A 12,676-nucleotide genomic window follows, 5' to 3' on the forward strand; every position below is an offset into this window, starting at 1 on the left:
CAAGTCAGCAAAGACCTAAATATCACAGCCTCCGATGTGACCTTGTCAGAGTCCGCTCACCTTGGCTATGAATGGCCTTCACCTGACATAAAGCAAGTTGCCTGTCATGGATCGTGTGAGCAAAAGAAGTCATAGAAATTCAAGTAAAAGGGGGAAAAAAAGTATGCACATGTAAAGGCTTAATCCAAAGTCACCTCATCCAAAGCTCTTCGTCAGAAAGCAAGTCAGAATCTTCACTTCTGTGAAGCGTTACTGAGTGGAAAACATGCTGAGTCATCAGGAAAGTCAGCCCACATGTAGCCTTCCCACTGGAGAAATGACGGCCTGAGGTCCTGCCTCCAGCGCTAGGATGTGCCCGTGAGGTGGCTTCCACCTTGAACTCAGTGGTCAGGGCCTAGAACAACCTGAATTCACCAGAGCACACCATGGCAAGAGCCCAGGGAGGTTTAGCTCAAAGCTCAATGTTTATTGCATGAAACCCTTAAAAAGTATTTGTTATCAAAAGCCTTTGCCTAGAGCTTCAGAGAAGATTCCAAAGGAATGCTTTCTTCCTTCAGCTTGTTTCTTAGGAAATTACCTCCAGATCTGCCCAAGAAACAAGGGCTGCAGGATCTCATTGGTGTCTTCATTCATTGAACATTTATTTAGATCTCCCTCATGACTTTTCCACTCCTGTTTCTTGAGGAGAGAACAGAAGATCTGAGAAAGGGAGAATGGGAGATGATGGCCTGCCCCTGGTCTCTCGGCTGCCCTAATGGAAACGCTCCAAGTTGCAGTTCCAGGAACAAGGCCTGCGATGATGAGCAGGCTGTCATTTCCTGCTTATGCCTTCCCTCTTCACATCGGGTGCCCCCTGTCAGGTGAGGGCCACAATTCATGTTTCCAGGTGTTTTTGCCCTCAGCCTTCAGCATCACCTCCAGCTGTCACCTCCTGTGGCAGACTTCTTAACGTGGCTCCCAGGATCCCTGCCTTCTGGAGTTCATGCCTTTGTGTGATCCCTTCTGTTGAGTGTAGGTGGGCCTGTGACTTGCTTCCGATTAATGGAATATGGCGAAGTTGACAGGATGTGTACGATTACTTTATTACATTATATAAAATTGCAGTGCCCATCTTGCTGGAGTCTCTCTGTCTCCTTCGCTGGCTTTTAGGAAGCCAGGGGTCATGTTGGGAAGCCCCGCTTGGCAAGGAACTACATAGGCTCTAGGAGCTGAGGGCAGACTGCAGCCTGTAGCCCACAGGCGGCAAGACATGGAGGCCGCCCTCAGCCGTGCAGCCACAAGGAAATGGATCTGCCAACTCTGTGAGCTTGGAAGTGAATTCCTCCCCAGTAGAGACTCAGATGAGACTGAGCTCTAGCCCACACCTTGATTGCAGTTTTGCAAGACCCAACTAAGCTGAGTCTGCACTCCTGACCCACAGAAACTGTGAGATAACAAATAGATGTTGTTGCTTTATTTCATTTTCGTTCATTTGTTTTGAGACATGGTCTCACTCTGTTGCCAGGCTAGACTGCAGTTGTGCAATCACAGCTCACTGCAGCCTCAACTTCCCAGGCTCAAGTGATCCTCCCACCTCAGGCTCCCGAGTAGCTGAAACTACAGGTGCATGCCACCATGCCTGGCTAATTTTTGTTTTTGTCGAGACGGATTTTCGCCATGTTGTCCAGGCTGGTCTCGAACTCCTGGGCTCAAGTGATCTGCCCACCTCAGCCCCAAAAGTGCTAGGGTTATAGGCATGAGCCACTGCTCCCAGCCATGTATGTTGTTTTAAACCTCTAAGTTATTTGTTACATAGCAATAGGAAATGAATACACTCTCCTAGGAGCAGCCCTCAGAAATGTGAAGTTCTGAAAAGGGGCCCACAGATGGGGAAATGCCTCTGATCCCCATATTCATTCATTTACTTGTGCAGCAAATATTTATGAGTATTTGTTATGCACTTTCTAGGCACTTGGGATACATTAAATCCCTTCAGCCATTTCATAAGGCACAAATCACATCCTCAAGGGCAGAACTCTTACAGCCTAATCACCTCCCAAAAGCCCCACCTCTTGAATTTTGGAGGAGGGTCAGGTGTGGTGGCTCATGCCTATAATCCCAGTAATTGGGGGACCAAGGTGGGAGGATCACTTGAACCCAGGAGGTAGAGGTTGCAGTGAGCAGAGATTGTACCAGTGCACTCCAGCCTGCACAGCAGAGAGAGACCTTGTCTCAAAAAAAAAGAATTTTGGAGGGGAGACACAAAACATAGCAGCAGGCATCACTGAGAAAGACATTTGAGCAAGACTTGAAGAAGGTGAAAAAGTTTTACACAAGAATCTCCAGTCATTGTCCACATATACAGTTTCAAGCACAGCTTCAAGGAGTGGGGGAAGGGGGAGGCAACGATTAATTGTCCTTTTCAACTTTATCATTCATTGTGACTCCTCCACAGCCCACATCCTGCATCCCCACCTCCCAACACTAGACCATTTTCCAAAACCACCTACCAAGCATCCTCACTCCTCTCAATAGCCTTCCTCATTTTGATCCCCTGGCAAAATGCTTCTCCTCCCCATTTGTCTCAATGGACACCTCCCCTGAAGCCTCCGCACTAGTCCTCCTCCTCCATGTTCCCTCCAGCTTTGACTGTGAGTTTACTGCGAGATTTCCACTTTCCAGACATGCTGGTTGTCTTTGTCTCTCTAGTGGAGAGATCGCGGGCTCACTGCGGGCAGGGTCCTTGGCTTGTTTATGGCTGAATTTCCAGACTCCAGCATATCAAAGACGGCATTAAACAAAAAGTTTTAACTGGATGTCAGTTCTTTGTGGGTTTTATTTCTCTTCCTTTCTGTTTGTCCACTCTGCCCCCCTCCCTTTTCTGCATACCTCTTTCTGCATCTTTGAGCATTTTTTTCTGTTTCTGTCTCTATTTCTTTTTCTCTCTCTCACACACACACACAGACACATACATGGAAAGTCACACAAACATATGTAAACATTTCTTCTGAGCATCTTGTCCTCCCAGAGCAATGGTGGTAGAGGGGAGAAGTTGGGAAGGGGATGAGGGTGGAGGGGGAGGCTTTACTTCAAGGGAAAATCTAAAATATACAGCTGGAGCAAAGGTTATAAGCTATGAGGGCAAGTCTTTTACTAAAGTATAAAAAATATGTAGCTGTTTTCTTTCTTTTTTTTTTGAGTTTTACTCTTGTTACCCAGGCTGGAGTGCAATGGCGCGATCTCAGCTCACCGCAACCTCTGCCTCCTGGGTTCAAGCAATTCTCCTGCCTCAGCCTCCTGAGTAGCTAGGATTACAGGCACGCACCACCATGCCCAGCTAATTTTTTGTATTTTTAGTAGAGACGGAGTTTCACCATGTTGACCAGGATGGTCTCGATCTCTTGATCTTGTGATCCACCCACCTTGGCCTCCCAAAGTGCTGGGATTATAGACATGAGCCACCGCGCCCGGCCAGCTGTTTTACAAATGCAAGATGAACATAACACCCACAGTGTTATCCACACATCCGCCAATGAAGAAAACTCATTCTTCTTACCTTTATGTGGCTCAAGGTTTCTCAACTACTGATATTTCAGTTTAGATCGTTCCATTGTGGGAGAATGTCCTATGCATTGTAAGACGCTGAGCAGCAAGAGGCCAGGGACGTCTATAGCAGTCTGCAGTCTAGACATAAAAAATGCCTCCAGACATTGCCAAATGTCTCTTGAGAGGGCAGAATCCTCCCCCGTTTCTCCCAGCATCTGAAGACACTCATCTGCAATTTTTAGCAGCTTTCAAAGCATAAAATTTCTACAGGGCCCATCAGAGAATAGAGTGTCTGGGTTGAGGACAGACCAGCAACAGCCCATCCCTATCCTAACCTACACCCTGGGTCTGGCCCTTTCAGAGCCAACCATAGCCCTGTGGGAACTCAGGGAGCTCGCAAGGCACCTCCTGCTGGCCCTTCTGGAAAGACCCATCTCCAGGTCAGGACACAGAGCTTGCATTTCAGGCCCATTCGCTGGCTCTGCTGGGCCTTTCTCTGCACTGCATGAACTGCACCACTGCATACCATGGCCCTGGACACAATCCTCCCTTCTGCCAATAAACAGTGGAGCTGCTACCAATGAGTTGTTCTTCAACAATCACAGCAGCCCTGTTCTTCTCTACATACCGTTCCTGAGGTATATGCATCGCTGGGGATAAGAGATGGGGACGCACATTTCCCCCGTCTTAATGCATCAGACTGACCTTGCCAAATGGAGTTCATTTTGTAGCAAACCTGGATGCCTGTGCAAAGATCAAACTAGATTAGAAGGAAAGGAGGTGATATTGTTGTGAAAATCTAGGTGGAACTCAGAAAACATTCAGGATGAAAATGCACACTTGCAAAAACAGTTTCTAGAACTTTGTGTAAAAAGAGCACTAGGAATTCTTAAAGGGATATCTAGCCACACATCTGGCCTTAGAAGAATTCACCCCTAGAGGGTTTACGTAGTATGATTCTGACCCCACTTAACTTGTGCAGGTGGTGTAAGCATGGACATTTAAGTATAACACTGAAAGCATTGTATATACTTGTTAAAGGAATTAGAGAAAGCTTATATCATTTTTATTTGGTTTATTACTGACAGAGCATTTGGACGGGGTATTATTTATTTGTTTTCCAAATTATACTTTTCTTTTGAGATGGGGTCTCACTCTGTCCACCAGGATGGAGTGTGGTGGTGCGATTACAGCTTACTGAATCCTCAACCTCCCCAGCTCAACGGGTCCTCTGACCTCAGCCTCCCAAGTAGCTGGAAACACAGGTGTGTGCCACTGCACCTGGGTAACTTTTTTTTTTAATTTGTAGAGACAAAGTCTCACTATGTTGCCCAGGCTGGTCTCCAACCCCTGGGCCCAAGCAAATTTCTCACCTCGGCCTCCCAAAGTGCTGAGATTATAGGTGTGAGCTGCCATGCCTGGCCTCCAAACTGTACTTTTGAGCCAACTTTTCCACAGCATAGGTCTGACTCTCCTCACACAATTACACACACATTCATAACCACAGCCTTGGACACGAACACAGATAATTCATGCACCACATCTATCTTCTTTCTGTGGGAAAGATGAATAATGGTGAGTTTCAAAGGCCCTTACAGCAGCAAACACCTTAATAGAGAAATGGTTTTCCCTCTTGAGTACAGAGCCCCAAATATGGCAGTTGAAAATATTATTATGTAATTATTTATGGCAATTAAAAAGAAAACAAACACCATGGTAGCAAATTGTGCTGATGCAGCTTCAGTCTGAAATTCCGGCATCAGCACGCTCATACCACTCCCCACGTAAGCCAATCACTGGCGGAAAGAATTTGTTTGCCTCTGATTACATCTGATTGCCATCATGATGACATAAGGCAAAAAGACCAACTGATACTTGTGGGAAGCTCTGAGAGGGCCTGGGAAACATTTTCAATTGAGGACACACAGAGAAAAACTGAGTTACTTAGATAAGAGACAAATGGACTTAACTCAGTCATCAGAGCAGTGCAAATTAAAATAACAAAAAGATATCACGTTATATCATTGGATTGGCAGATGTTAGAAGGTGGAATAATGCCAAGTGTTGTGGGGCTATGGGTTATAGAAAACCTCTAGAATTGTGGGCTGAGGCACTAGTGCAGCCATTCTGGAGAGAATCCTGATTTAGTCAAACTATATGTATGCTGCGATCCAGCAACTCCTCTCTGGGCATGTCTCAAATAAAATTCCATAAATGTCCAAGGGGTCATGGAAGAGGATATTCGTTGCTGTGTTGTTGGTGGAGTTGGGGGAAATCTGGATTTTTATCACCAGAATAATGGAAAAATAAGTCATGGTATATGCACACCTTGAAATGCTATGCAGTAGTTAGAAGCAAAAGATTAGTTGTATGCGTGATGGATGGATCATAGAAATAAAGTGCTGAGTTTAAAAAGTAAGATATAAGATATAAACCATACTGTGATTTATATAATTAAGTCATATATATATATGTATATATATATATCAAACAACATGGCCAGGGCCAGGTGTGATGGCTCATGCCTGTAATCCTAGTACTTTGGGAGGCTGAGACAGGAGAATAGCTGGAGCCCAGGAGTTCAAGACCAGCCTGGGTGATATGAGACCTCATCTCTTTAAAAAAGAAAAAAATGTGAGACCACAAAAAGATCCATATTAAACATATTAGAATGTTTATACAGGGGACAGAGAAAGGGATGAGAGTTGGAATTGAGATAAAAGAGAATAAACAAATAAGAGGGGTACTCGCATGGACCAGTGGTGACAATATTCCATGAATTGGAAAAGACAAGGAACAGAGTGTCCCCTAAAAGTTCCAGAAAGGAACCTAGCCCTATGGACACCTTGATTGTAGCCCTGCAAGACCCATTTCAGACTACTGGCCTCTGTAACTAACACTAAGATAATACATTTGTGTTGCTCGAAGACATTCGTCATTTGTTGCAACAACAATGGAAAAATCATACAACAATTATAATTAAGATATTAAAGGAACTAGTGAAAAAGGTATACAACACACATAAGCAGATAGGGAATTTCAGCAAAGAGATGAAGATATTTCAAAATAATCAAAAGGAAATGTCACATATAAAAAAGACAATATCAGAAATTAAGAATTACTTTGACAGCCTTATTAAAGATTGAATAGATGCAGAAGACAGAATCAGGGAGCTTAAAGATAGGTCAAGAGAAATTATGCAAACTGAAACACAACAAGAACAAAGGGTAAAAATGCAAAACACACATCTCAGAGCTCTGCAACAGTATCAAATGGTTTAGTATCCATGTCATCAGAGCCTCAAAAAATGGTAAGATGCTGGGTGTGGTGGCTCATGCCTGTAATCCCAGCGCTTTGGGAGACTGAGGTGGGCAGATCACCTGAGGTCAGGAGTTCGATACCAGCCTGACCAACATGGAGAAACCCTGTCTCTACTAAAAACAGAACATTAGCAGGGTGTGGTGGTGCACACTTGTGATCCCAGCTACTTGGGAGGCTGAGGCAGGATAATAGCTTGAACCCAGGAGGTGGAGATTGTGGTAACCTGAGATCGCGCCATTGCACACCAGCCTGGGCAACAAGAGCGAAACTCTGCCTCAAAAAAAAAAAAAAAAAAAGAAGGTAAGCAAAAGAATATGGGAAGAATAAATATTTGAAGAGATAATAGGTGAGAATTTTCCAGTTAATGAAAGATAAAACTAAACAAACAAAAGACCGATCCAGAAAGTTAACAAGCTGAGAAAACTGAAAGAAAAATCGACACAAAGAAAAATAGGGGCCAGGTATGGTGGCTCACATCTGTAATCCCAACAGTTTGGAAGGCCAAGGAAGGAGGATGGCTTGAGGCCAGGAGTTTGAGAGCAGCCAGGGCAACACAGCAAGACCCCAGCTCTACAAAAATTAGCTAGGTGTGGTGGTATGCACCTGTAGTTCCAGCTACTCAGGAGGCTGAGGTGGGAGGATAGCTTGAGCCCAGGAGGTCAAGGTTGCAGTAAGCCATGATTGTGACACTCCACTCCAGCCTCAGTGACAGCGCAAGACCCTGTCTCAAGAAAGACAAACAAAAAGAAAAAAGAAAAACATAACTGGGGAGAACTTATACCGTCTGACTTCAAGATTTATTATAAAGCTATAGTAATCAAAACACTATGGTAGTAGCATAAAGAATAGACATAGAAGTCAAAGAAAAAATAAAATAGACCCACGCATATATGATTAATTGAGGGGTTTTTATTGTTTGTTTTTTTGAGATGGAGTCTCGCTCTGTCACCTAGGCTGGAGTGCAGTGGAATGTTCTCAGCTCACTGCAACCTGTACCTCCCAGGTTCAAGTAATTCTCCTGCCTCAGCCTCCTGAGTAGGTGGGATTACAGGCACACACCACCACACCTGGCTAATTTTTGTATTCTTAGTAGGGACAGGGTTTCACCATGTTGGCCAGACTAGCCTTGAACTTCTGACCTCAAGTGATCCACTCACCTCAGCCCCTGACAGTGCTGGGATTATAGGCATGAGCCAACATGCCCAGCCGGTTGATTGAGTTTTGACTAAGGCACTAAGGTAATATAATGGGGGAAAGGATAGTCAACAATCTTTTAAAAAAAATAGTGCTAGTAGAATCAGAATCTGTTTGGGGTAAAATGAAATGCCATCCTTACCTCACGCCATACATAAAATTTAACTTGAATTCACCATAGGCCTAAATATAAAAGTTAAAACTCTAAAAGTTGTAGAAGAAAACCTAGGACAAGAATTTTTGTGAACTTGGGTTAGGTAAAATTTTCTTAAGATATAACAAAAAGCATGAATCGTAAAAGACAAATTATCATTTGAACTTTATCAAATTTTAAAACATTTGCTCAAAAAAACATTGTTAAGAAAGTAAAAAGACAAGCCACGGACTGGGAGGAAAATATTTGCAAACATATCTAATGAAACTTGCATTCTAAGTATATAAAGAACTCTTACAATTCAGTAATAGGAAGACAAACAACTCTACTAAAGAAATGAGAAGGCCGAGAGTGGTGGCTCATGCCTGTAATTCCAGCACTTTGGGAGGCCAAGGTGGGTGGATTGCTTGAGCTCAGGAGTTCAAGATCAGCCTGGGCAACATGATGAAATGACATCTTTACCAAAAATACAAAATGTTAGCCTGGTGTGGTGGCAGGTTCCTGTAGTCCCAGCTACTCAGCTCAGGAGGCTGAGGTGGGAGGATCGCTTGAGCCCAGGAGGCTGAGGTTGCAGTGAGCCAAGATCACGGCACTGCACTCCTGCCTGGGCACATGAATTTCCATGTGTTTTTATTTTTTCCAAAATTCCTTATTATTGATTTCTAGTTTTAAGACTTGTTTTGTGACTGAACATATGGTCTGTCCTTCAGAATGATTCATGTGCTGAGGAAAGGAATGTGTATTGGAGTACAGGAGTTTTTTTTTTTTCCAAGTATAGGAGATTTTTAGGGCAATGAAAATATTTGGTATGATACTGCATGGTGGATACATGGCATTTTGGATTTGTGAGTACCCATAGAACTGCATAACATAGAGAGTGAACTCTAGCCTATGCGTGGTGGCTCACGCCTGTAATCCCAACACTTTGGGAGGCCGAGGTGGGTGGATCATGAGGTCAGGACCTCGAGACCAGCCTGACCAACATGGTGAAACCCTGTCTCTACTAAAAATACAAAAATTAATTGAGCATGGTGGCACATGCCTGTAATCCCAGCTACTCAGGAAGCTGAGTCAGAAGAATCACTTGAACCTGGGAGGCAGAGGTTGCAGTGAGCCAAGATCGAGCCACTGCCCTCTAGCCTGAGTGACAGAGCGAGACTCCGTCTCAAAAAAAAAAAAAAAAAAAAAAGAAGAGTGAACTTTAATGTAAACTATGGACATCAGTTAACATAATGTATTAACAGTGGTCATCAACTGTAACAAAAGCGCCACATGAATGTGAGATGTTAATATTACGGGAAGCTGCTTAGGGCAGGAAGGGAGGGTGTTGGAAGGCTCTAAATCTTTGCTTTTTATCTGAAAAGTGAGGATAAAACATCTAGGGGGTTTTGTGAGGATTAAATGAGATAATGAATGAAAGCCATATGGAACATAAAGGACCTTTTGTATAGCGCCTGTGACATTCAGCCTTGCAGAATTCAGGGCTCCTGCAGACTCAGGGTTCTTTTACTATATATCCCTGAGTATCGTGACAGCAGAAACACACCTTAACATTTGCATACCTTGCAGGTGGGTGGGCTCCCCTTCAGGATGCAGAGGAGCAGGGCCAGCAAATACCTCCTGGAAGGGGCTGCCGGGCTGCTGGGCATCACCTGTCCCCTAGTCTCAGGGCACAAGGTGACCACACTGGGATTCAGGCAGGCCTGGAGAATGAGGACAAAGTTTCCCAAGGTTACACAGCTACAAAGTGGCAGACCAGGAAGAGAGCTAAGTTTTCCACACTCAAAATTCTTTGCATTAAAACAGAAAGAGAGAGATAAATGAGGAATGAGAAGACAGTTGGATGGAGAGCAAGAGAAGGAAAAGGAAGTGGTGTAGAAGGAGATTGTAGGCTGGGTGCAATGGTTCACGCCTATAACCTTAGCACTTTGGGAGGCCGAGGCGGGCAGACTGCCTGAGCTCAGGAGTTCGAGACCAGCCTGGGCAACACAGTGAAACCTCGTCTCTACTAAAATATAAACAATTAGCCAGGCATGGTGGTGGGCGCCTGTAGTCCTAGTTACTCGGAAGGTTAAGGCAGGAGAATTGCATGAACCTGGGAGGTGGAGGTTACAGTGATCTCAGATCACACCACTGCATTCCAGCCTGGGTGACAGAATGCGACTCCATCTCCAAAAAAAAAAAAAAGAGATGGATACTAAAAAAGTGAAAAAATCTTAAAGGCAGAATTAACAATTTGGATTAAAAATCAGAGTACATGAAGGGATACATTTCTCATTTGCCCTGATGTGATTATCGTGCATTGTATGCCTGTTTCAAAATATCTCATATACCCCATCAATATACACAACTACTATGTACTCACAAAAATTAAAAACTAAAAAAATAGACAATTTTTTTTAAAAAAAGAAGGAGATTATTCAAAGAGCAGGATTCCTGGCTTAGAAGTCCATCCTCCACCACCATCCCTCCCCCAACTATGTGACTTGCAGTGATGTAGCTTCCTGTTCTGTGAGGCTCAAATGAGATGAGGTAATGGATGCCAGGCTATCCTAGAAGAACAGCATATCATAGAAATGTGAATGATTCCCATCCTCAGGCTCAGAGCTCTGCCACTCCCAGGTACACGACCGTCTTCCACCTGACAGGACCCTCTGAGCCTCAGTGAGAGAGAAACAAAAATCTAGTGCCTATTTCCCAGGGCTATCAGGGGGTCAATGACACAAAACACGCAGAGCATAGCAGCTGCCCAGTGTTTTCGTCTTTCCTTTCTCTTGTATCTAGGGTTGGGAGGGTCAAGGTCTTCATCAATTGTTGCTTGGCTCTCCAATTGTTCCCGAAAATTAAGGGTTAGTGATCCTGGGGAGGAATATGTGAAGCCTGGAAGTTTGCTGATATCAATCAAAGCCAGTTTGCACGTAAATGGAACTGATTTTAGGTCTCAGAAGGGACAGGAAATAGCTGTCTCTGCCTCCCCATTGCTTCATGCTGTTGTAAAAAATTCTACACATGCACATCTCTCACATGGCCAAGGTGACTACTGCCTCCACTGCAGGCTTAGGACGGCCCACTTGGGACAAATCTTTGGATTAGAAATGTGAAGCAGAAAGTTTCATTTTTGATGACTCTCTTGGTATGCCTTTCATTTTCAAGTGGGCATAATGTTAGTATCCGCCTCATGGGATTATTGAGAGAATTGTTTTTTTATTTCATTTATTTATTATTTCAGAGACAGAGTCTCATTTTGTCATCCAGGCTGGAGTGCAGTGGTGCCATCATAGCTTCCTGCTTCAAACTCCTGGGCTTAAGTAATGTTCCTGCCTCAGCCTGCTCAGTAGCTGGGACCACCTTGCACCACCTTGCCCAGGCCTGTTTGTGGAGAGCATTAAATGAGATAATATATACACAGCATTTAGTACATCACCTGCCACATAGCAAATGCTCAGTAAATATTAGCAGTTAGTATTTCTCTTATCAGGGAGCAAGACTAGGTTTCGGTGTGTGTTGCATGTCCAGGACTTTTATGTTATTCTCAGTAAGAAATGGCTGGAAATGACTCTTCCAGATTTTTTTCTTCTTCTTTTTCTTTGTTGAGACAGGGTCTTGTTCTATACTTCAGGCTGGAATGCAGTGGCGTGATCATGGCTCACTGAAGCCTCAGCCTCCTGGACTCAAGCGATACTCCCGCCTTAGCCTCCCAAGTAGATGGGACCACAGGTATGCACCACCATGCATGACTCATTTTTAAATTTTTTTTGTAGAGACACGGTTTCCCTATGTTGCCCAGGCTGGTCTCGAGCTCATGGGCACAATTGATCCTCCTGCCTTGGCCTCCCAGAGTGCTGAGGTTACAGGCATGAGCCACTGGACTCAGCCCACTTTGTTTTTGTAAGGAAGGGTTGAAGAGAGTCCATTCTTTAATAGGATAGGAATCTTTCTGCTTTCTTTAGATCCAATCAAAGGTATTATCAACAACCCTACAGTCTATCACCAACCCCCAAGTCTCATCAGCTCACTCGAGATAGCAGCCTGATCAGTTGGAGAGCTAAGAAAGAGCAGATACACTCAGGGAGCCTCTTCTGTCTTCAGACACAGGTTGGGGGTGACAGTCACGCCATTCTCTCCTGTGGGGAAGGGAAGCATTGGCAGTGACAACCTTCTCTTTGAAAATGTCCATAACAAAAGATAAATATTTCTGTAGAAGAGACAAATGAGAGGAAGTTTACACCAACCACAACCCACTCACAGAGAGACAGCCAGTCGTATTTTGAGCAGGAAAATGATGGAAATAACAGGAGAGAGATGGAAGCTTTCTCCCCAGCGACTGCACCAAATCTAAGCATCCTCTGCAGGCTTAACTGACACACAACCTTCAACTTGGTAGACATGTTTTAAAAATAATAATGTGGCTGAGTGCGGTGGCTCACGCCAGTAATCCCAGAACTTTGAGAGGCCGAGGTGGTCAATCATGAGGTCAAGAGT

At 44.2% G+C, this 12,676-nt stretch overlaps 1 long non-coding RNA gene across 1 annotated transcript; it reads right to left on the reverse strand.

The window, feature by feature from the left end:
• Positions 1-3,348: 3,348 nt before the first annotated feature.
• On the reverse strand, positions 3,349-10,288 carry LOC144579510 (uncharacterized). The gene is made up of 4 exons (XR_013527226.1): positions 9,757-10,288; positions 7,450-7,567; positions 4,899-5,079; positions 3,349-4,269 (listed from the first exon to the last, which is right to left on the reverse strand). It is a non-coding gene; the product is annotated as an uncharacterized LOC144579510 (long non-coding RNA).
• Between the last annotated feature and the right edge of the window lie 2,388 nt (positions 10,289-12,676).

This window comes from Callithrix jacchus, chromosome 15 (assembly GCF_049354715.1).
Source record: "Callithrix jacchus isolate 240 chromosome 15, calJac240_pri, whole genome shotgun sequence".
Taxonomy (NCBI): Eukaryota; Metazoa; Chordata; class Mammalia; order Primates; family Cebidae; genus Callithrix; species Callithrix jacchus.